This window comes from Suricata suricatta, chromosome 5 (genome assembly GCF_006229205.1).
Source record: "Suricata suricatta isolate VVHF042 chromosome 5, meerkat_22Aug2017_6uvM2_HiC, whole genome shotgun sequence".
Classification (NCBI taxonomy): Eukaryota; Metazoa; Chordata; class Mammalia; order Carnivora; family Herpestidae; genus Suricata; species Suricata suricatta.
In genome coordinates, this window is record NC_043704.1 from 25,158,635 (window position 1) to 25,166,606 (window position 7,972).

Genomic DNA, 7,972 nt, shown 5'->3' on the forward strand with positions numbered 1-7,972 from the left:
CATCCACTTTCCTACGAAGGGCCATATGTCATTCCCTCGCATTGCCATGTAGTACTCCATCGTGAATATATACCACATCTTCTTGATCCATTCATCAGGTGACGGACATTTAGGCTCCTGCCATGTTTTGGCTATTGTTGACATTGCTGCTATGAACGTTGGGGTACATGTGCTCCTATGCATCAGCACTTCTGTCTCTCTTGGGTAAATCCCCAGCAATGCTATTGCTGGGTCATAAGGGAGTTCTATGGATAGTTTTTTGAGGAACCTCCACACTGTTTTCCAGAGCGGCTGCACCAGTTTACATTGCCACCAACAGTGGAAGAGGGTGCCCATCTCTCCACACCCTCTCCAACATCTATAGTCAATTTCAATTTCTTTAATGCTTTATCTACCCTATAATATTCTGAAATCAGATATATATTCAATTAACCTATCCATTCTTAGCCCACTGAGAGTTCATAGCAAATCACTTTTCTCTAGATTCTGGTTTTATTTTTTAGTTTTAAAAACCATATTATTATTTTATTATTAAGAAATCTAGTTCTATCACTGTCATGAAGCCCAGACTGGATTACCAGTGATGAGTTCTTGAAGTAAGTGAACCCCAGTCTGGACATTCTGGTTATAATCACTGTCTTCTCTCTCTACCTCTACTGAAAACCCAGACTCATGAGACCCTAATTCCAGCTCTCCTAATCCTGAAGATGCCAATGCCAACTACGTTGGAGGGTTTTTCAGAGGAAACTACTTTGTCTTTCCACTCAAGGCAGATAACAACCCCAAACCATGGACAGGCTGGGACCTGCACAGGCCTCAGTGATCTTATTTGTTTTAAATATAGAAATTAGGGGCACCTGTGTAGCTCAGCTGGTTAAGCATCCAACTCTTGGTATTGGCTCAGGTCATGATCTCACAGTTGATGGGTTCAGGCCCCACATTGGGCTCTGCACTGACAGTGTGGAACCTGCTTGGGATTCTCTCTCTCCCTCTCTCTCTCTCTGCTCTCCCCCGCACTCTCTCTCAAAATAAATAAATAAACTTAAAAAGAAAGAAAGAGAAAAAAAGAAAGAGAGAAAGAAAGAAAGAAAGAAAGAAAGAAAGAAAGAAAGAAAGAAAAAGGAAGGAAGGAAGGAAGGAAAGAAGGAAGGGAGGAAGGAAGGAAGGAAGGAAGGAAAGAAAAGAAAGATACAAGCAAGCTTCATTAGAGGAAAAAAAGACCCCAAGGATTTAATTTTCAAAGAGCAAGTAGCAAAGAAAAAAGCCTCTTCCATATACATATGAAGAAATATATATTTCACAAGTGATGTGTCTTCCCTGAAAATGTACATATTTGACAAAAAATAATCAACTTAATAAAAAATTTAAAAATAATAATGATATAAGCATGAATTGGAGATAATAGATGAGAGAGATTTGAGACAGAAAGAACAAAACTAACTAAAGTCAAAAGCAAATTAACATTGTGACATTTGAAATGTAAGAGTGAAAATATTCCCAAGGGTCAATGAAATGAAATCAAAACACAAGCTATTTGATGTAGTCACATAACATCTGGACATGCTCCAGTGAAAGCTTAAACACTTCTTCAAATTCTCATTTATGTGGCAGTATTGACTGGTTTCATTGCCATTTTAATAAGGCAATTGGATCTATTTTCAGTGACCTTCCCTACAATGTGCATGAGGGATTACTGCATCTGAGAACCGACAAGGCATTTTAAGTGAATTCAGACTTTGTCTTTGCTAAATATGTAAATATCCTATGATTTCTAACTGCTGTACACACATTATTCTCAAGTATATATGATTATGAATTGAGTTTCTCTGCAATTAATCTAATGCAGTAAAACTGACCGTAAATGCATTGTCTTTCAGTGCAAGTCTAGCCCCTAATAAAAAAAAGGAATCAAATATCATGGTGTCAGTCCCCTCTCTAATGCTTTGAATTCATAATGTTACTTAGAAATATTTTCCTTTACTTTATTCCATATTAAACCATTATTCAATATATTAATGAGACACAGAGGGAAGGAAAAATGATACTATCATAGATTAGGAACAAAATCTCAAAGATATTAAACAGCTTGCTTTATTTGAAATAGCTAGAAAGAAAAGGATCAATAATGACATCCACATGCTCTAGCATTTAATCTCACCTTTAAGAAATAAATTCATGATTTTACCTGTGCTTAAAACTTTTAATTGCCTTTAGAGACTACAATTATTATTATTATTATTATTATTATTATTATTATTATTATCATTATTTTAAGATTAACATCTAGCAGAATAGATCTTTACCATGATATACAAAGCTCTTTATGATCTGCCTTATGGCTGACTGCCCATCTTTATTGTTTATCATTCCCACCCATTTTCCAGTCATACTCTATTCTCCAGTAGTACTGAGCAACTGAGTCAACTACTTTATGTCTCTTTAGACTACAAACAGGCTCCTACTCTACCTTAGACTCTTCAAACATCTTTAGTTCTTTATTAATGATTTTAATATCTCAATTAAATATGACCTCTAATAGAAAACCTTCACTGATGTCTTCTAGGAAACTATGAACTTGGATCATTACCCTTTTCCCCATAGCATCTATAGAACTTATTAATATTGAGGGAGCACTGGGATATTTATTAAAATATTTATTTTAATCACAGCTGGGTTTATTGTTAGGTCAATAAGACTTATGTTTCATGATTCCTTTCTTTTCAGAGATTTTTCAGGGAACCTTTCAATGAATCTTAGAAAGGTATCTGCACAGTATTTTAAAACAAGATCCAACAGAGTAGAATGAGTCATTGAATTGAGCCCAGTATTCTGCATGCTGCTTTTCCTCTTGGAGAATCTGTCAACTCTTATCCTACGAGTTGTGGAAGACAGCTGCTAATATGCAGAATAGATCACATGAGTAACCACAGTCACATGAAATTAAACATGACACCCATGCTTTCTAGGGTCTTTGGACATAAAGATCCAAAATCTTGGATAAAAGAAAGCAGAGAAGTGAGCCAGGTACTTAGATTGCTCATGCAGACATTTGCTGAATCTTAAGCTTTGAAGGATATGAAGTAGAAAGCCAAGGAAAAAGTGAAAGGAAAAAAGGTAAAGCAGAATTTTCAGCAGTCACATGTTGCTAAGAAAACAAAAATTGGAGTTCAGAACTCTGAAAGGAGGGTGGTCCTAAACATAAACAAAGCAGTAAATAAATAAGTACAAAAATAAAACCCAAAACCCAAAACTCAGTTGGGACCCTATAGGGCAATATTTAAGAAGTGCAAATGAACCAGAGACAGGCCAAACTTTATAAAGTTTACAAAGTTTCTCCAATGCAGTAAGAAGTCTTTAGAATGAGGTGACACACTCCATGGCTGCTTGGTAGAAACAGGACTGGGAGAATACTTCAACCAAAGTTTTATAAGTGTTTATTTTTTCATGCACAATATTTTGCATTCATTCAAGAAGTTCAAGACTCACCAGGCATGCCATAGAGAAGACCAATGTATGAAAGACAATACTACCAAGATTCAAATTTGCACAAGATATTGAAGTTACAAAGATCAGACTTTAAAATAACTGATTAAATTATTTGAAACAGTGGAAAATTGGAGAATATCACCAGTGATTAGAAATTGATAAAAATAAATCAAATGGATATTCTAGAATTTAAAAATATAATAACTTAAGATGCATCTAACAGAAGAATGGTCAAATCAGACAAAAATTTTATTATACTGTAAGTGTATCCGCAGAAAATAACCAGATAGAAAAACAAAGAGGAAAAAGAATGAAACTACAGATTAAAAAAATGTAAGTTCAACTTACAACTGTGAGAATTATGTGGAACATAATTCTACTAGATACTTAGCAATACGGAGAAAATAATTCTTCAGAGCCACCACAGGAAAGATGCTCACTGACATTGACCCATCCTTCTCTAATGTGTTTCTTACAACTTAGTGAAGAAAGTATGCCTTAATCCCACTACTTGAAACTGGTCAGCGATAGTTTTATATATAATAAATCTATTCCATTAACGCTGCCTCTCTGAATCATTTGATCTCTTACTGAATATTCTGTGAAGATAAGCAGTGGAGTGGTTAGGCAAAGTTTTCAGTGGGTAGACCTCATGTTTTCAAATCGTTACTTGGTATTTACCGTTTTCACAATCTCAGAAACTTACTTAGTAATACGAGCATCTCAACTTTCTCACCTGCACACAAAAGAAAATAATAAGCACATATCAAATAGGTTTGAGGAGGAGAAATTAAGTTAATATTTGCAAAGTGGTTAATTATCTGTACACGTTAAATGTTTAATACATTGGTATTGTTATCATTATCACCTTTTTAGCTCTGTTGCTAAGCAAAAAGTTTAGAATCTAAACATTATAATAGTAAAGTAAAATGATGTATATGTGTATATATATACACATATGATGTATATGAGAGAGAGAGAGAGAGAGGGAGTACTAATTATATCTAGGCATTTTTCTAAATACTATATTAACACAGGTAAGTCTTATAACAACTCAGAGATGGCTAGCTCAAGTATTCCTTTCCATAGTCCATGGTAATAAGCATAACAGTAAAGAGTAAAAAACAGTATGGAATACAGCTCATAACATGTTTATAGAAATGAAGAAAATGTAATGGGATTACTTGTCTATGACTGATCATAAAAAAGAGAATATCAGTGTTTGGAAACATAAAAGTATTGGTAACAAGAGTGAATAGGTACAAAACTGTGGACTAATTCATTTAAATGTGTTAATTCTACCAGAAAGCCTTTTTTCATTACATAGATTCTTGGTGTTGCATGGTAGCATCATTTCCCATTAGGACAGATTTGTTATATATAAATGCAATAAAAGTATGTTACAAGTAATAGACATATGTACAGAGATGCCTCAAATAAATGTTGACATGTGGGGGGTAGGCAGTTAGAAAGTGTAAACAACTAGGAAAAAAAAAGAAACAGATCCCTTTATTGTCACTTTAACCATTACAATAATACAGTGTTATGCATTTTCATCTATGACTGAGTCCAGTGTTGGGCTGGAGCCAATGCTTTTTACCTCTTGAAAGCTGACTTGTGGTACCTTGACACAACTTTGCAGCAACAGCACATCAGTAGCATGAAATTGGTCACTGGAGGAAACTTACATACATAAAATGAAAAAATGGTAAAATTCAAAACATTTTATACTAGAATCCAGGTTATTAAACACTTATCAACACAGTAATGGGTGCCAACTCTGATGATTCAGAAAATATGCAAATATACTTACATTGAATGTCTCCATCAACAGTAACATGAAATAAAACAAACAAAATAAGTTTTTATAATTCTATTGTATGATGCATGATCACTTGTTTTCAAACTGTTTTAAAAGTTCAAATATCCATGAAAAATATTAATGTTAAACACGGTTTTCATTCTAAACCAAATTTATTTCCATTAGGAATTTTTTTCTATGTAAGCTAGAGAGGCTAAGGGAAACATTTCTCATATTTATATATGTGTGTATATATATATATATGTATATATTTGTATTTCAAAGATTTTCTGTCATGGTTTAAAATCCACATCTTAAAACATCCCCTTATTAACCTAGTCCATAATTTGTTTGGTTTATTTTAGTCTCACGGGATAACCTGTTACCTAAGAGGGCAGAGACATAGAAGATGTTTATATCTGAAACATAAATTTATAAAAGACTCACCCTTTACTTATGACCTAACCCCAACCAAATGTTATAATTCTTGCATTAAGTTGTGCAAATGCTGCCCAAGTGACTTGACAGTACTAATACCTTTTCCAAAAGAATAAGTGCATGTCGTCAAAGGTGCACTGAACTTTTATTCAGGGAGTTCATTCCTGGAAGACTATGATTACTCAAAAGAATTATGGGTCCAAGTCATTATGGTTTTGGAGAATAGCCTAGTCCAAAATTGATCATTTAAGAAAACCAGATATACTATTTAGTGTGATAGAACTAGTGTTCATATTAATACTAATATATATTAGAGATGGTATAAATATTATTCAAGGAAAGATTGTTTATAGCAATATGCAAAGAAGCATCTGATGTGAACTCATGATGAAATATTAAAAATGTGAAATGGCATTAAAGGGAAGGTCTTTGTCATTGATTTCAAAATATGACTATATAAATCTTATAAATTTACATAACAAAAAAGTAGCATAATGTTTAAGAAGTAGATGTTATTAATGTCCAGGAAAAAATATAACAAGTAATTTAAGAATAACAGTTTAATTGAGTATAATCTAGAATATAAACATTATTAACTATTTTAATAAGGTAAAATACAACTACATAGAGTACACTAAAGCATATTATATCCTTTTGAGTAATACATTTTTAATTTTCCTGGGATCCGATTGCTTTTCTGTGAAAGAATATCACATATTTTCTCTCTTATTCTAAAAAAGGGAGTATTTAATGCCATAAAAATTAGAAATTAATCTTGATTAGCATTTTATAAATGAGTTTTATAAAATATTTTATAAAATATTGTAGAGCTGTACACACAGTTCAGCATTAGTCTAATCTTGCCTTGGGTATCTCTCTTCACAGACATACCCTTTTCCTTCCTATTATCTTCATATCACAAGAGGGTGGCCTTTATGATGAATTTGTTTAATTGACAATGTGTAACATTTTCATTCCCCTTCATAAGAAATCTCTAGTATGACAACTTCAGCAAGTGTCTCAGAAAAACAAATGAAACTCTCTATTTACTTCCAAAAAGTTAAGTTAAAATTCACTTAGATGCACTGCATATAATTCAGTTAAATATACCTTAAATCAATAACAAAATATTTTACTGATTAGATGAAACAATTAGGATAAAAAGTAGACAAGTAAAAAATTCTTTATACTTAAGACACATTCAAGTTATCTTCTTGTGTCAAAAACTGACCAATTTAGGGGGACGTGTGTGGCTCAGTCTGTAAAGCAACCAACTTCAGCTCAGGGCATGATCTCTTGGTTCATGGGTTCAAGCCCTGCATTGAGCTCTGTGCTGACAGCTCAGAGCCTGGAGCCTTTTTCAGATTCTGTGTCTCCCTCTCTCTCTCTGCCCCTCCCTTGCTCGCACTCTGTCTCTCTCTGTCTCAAAAATAAATAAACATTAATTTTAAAAAACTGACCAATTTAACTGAATTTAAATGTGATTAATAAATGTTTAAAAATCATTATTCCTTCATGGTGGGGAGGACTTGTTCTTTATTGTGTCAATGCAGTTTTTCCTTGTTAAAGAATAAGATCTTGGGGCACCTGGGTGGCTGAGTTGGTTAAGCATCTGACTTTGGCTCAGGTCATGATCTCAGTGTTCATGAATTTAAACCCCACCATCAGAGCTCTCTGCTGTCAGCACAGAACCTGCTTCAGATCCTCTGTCCCGCTCTTTTTCTGCTTTTCCCCCACTCACACATACACACACAGACACACACACACTCTCTCTCTCTCTCAGAAATAATAAATATCTAAAAATCTAAAAAAGAATAAGATCTTTAAACTTGAGAAAAAATAGAAAAATACATATATTCTGAAACTGACAAGAAATTATTAGATTTCTATCAAATAAATGGATTTATGATATTTTTATTCACTAACGCTAATTCCTGGCCAGAGAATGCAAGTCTAATCCGTTAGTCAGAGTGAATCTCTGTCAATGGAAAAGGGAGTTTTGACAGAATATCCTCTCACAGGGTGCCTGATGTATACTCGACCCCATCTTGTGGTAAAACACACTGGTTTCTTTTGGTTTTTTATTTTGTTTTGCTTTGCTTTGCTGTGTTTCCTATATGGCATATGTTTTCAGTTCCTACCTTGCTCGCTAGAATGAGAATTACAATGACTTAAATGGCCCTGAAGAAGCCCCTAGAAGTACATTTCCTATACAGGTAATAAACCAATGAAAGTAACAATTGCAAG